Here is a 1,256-nt window from a genome sequence, read left to right as displayed (position 1 = left end):
TCCAGTGCACGTCGTCGTAGCTTAGATAGCAGTGTACACGGTAGTTAGTTTTGATAAAAGCAACACCGCTGTAAATGAGATCTCCTCTAAAGATTAGGCAAAATCCCACGGGAAATTTCCACAATGCGCTCTTTGCTGTCGTCCCTGGCAGCAAAGCATCCGTCGAAGACTCGAAGCCTCGTATTGGGCTGCAAAGCTAGCACCATGCTTGCAGCGGGGCTGCCGTAGCTTTAGCGTCAGAGGAAGACGTTCGACTCAAAGAGTCACTAATACTAAGTTCCTTATCCAAAGGACACTTACAGCCCAAGACCAGGGCTCAAAGTTAACACCTTAACTTTTATGCTTCAAAACCAGAAGTGATTTATTTACTATTATTGCGGCCAAGCCGCCTAGGGGTAAATGTATCTCTTTAACTATCTAGCATAGTTAAACCTAATCAAATGCATAACGTGTGGCTTTCAGCCAACGTACTGAGAGACCTTGTTAACTCTCCAACTTATGTACTGAGAGTTTGTTAACTCGCCGGGTACTTCGTACCCCTGTGTGTTCCACACCATGTAACCCCGTTACACTCTCCCTCACTAAGATGAGAACATTCCGTTCTCGAACTTTCCTCAGCGAGGTCACGTCTTGTCAAGACGACGGAGGTCACTAGACCTCACCTGTGCGTTCTGCAGCTCCACGAGCTCACAAACGCGTTCGCATCCTTGATGCCTGGCACTCCCACTCCGGCCCACGGCTCAACGTCTCCAGCGCGTCGCGCCGCCCCTGCCTCGTCGGTCCCAGACCCCCAACTGCGCTCCGTAACTGCTCCAAGAGCATCTTCGTCTCTTTCGGTGGCGGAGTACCACCAAGAGTATCGCCGTCGACACGGTCAACGCTCCATGAGCCGTCAACAAGAAGAGAGCAAAGCTCAGAGCTCGTCAGAGCCGCGGGCGCCGCCCAGAGGGAACGATGGTCTGTTCTCGGAACTCGAAGAGGGCGAAGTCGATTACGACGAGCCCATGGGTAGTGAGGATCACTCCAACCCAACCTCTCCGAGGTCGCACGCTGGTGCCGCGTCTTCCCCAGCTTCCTCTGTGAGGTCTAGCCGCTCAACGGCGCGATCTCCAACAAGAAGAGACCTGCGGACACCGCATCCGTTCTCTGAACGTTCGAATCCGTTTCGCTCGCTGCGCGATGCGCCAACCGCTATCGTCGCGGTATGACGAGGGAAGATCGATACGATCACAACGTCATTACGAATGACCTGGACG

This window comes from Phytophthora infestans, genomic scaffold (assembly GCF_000142945.1).
Source record: "Phytophthora infestans T30-4 supercont1.50 genomic scaffold, whole genome shotgun sequence".
Lineage (NCBI taxonomy): Eukaryota > Oomycota > Peronosporomycetes > Peronosporales > Peronosporaceae > Phytophthora > Phytophthora infestans.
Note: the sequence above shows the minus strand (reverse complement) of the source record.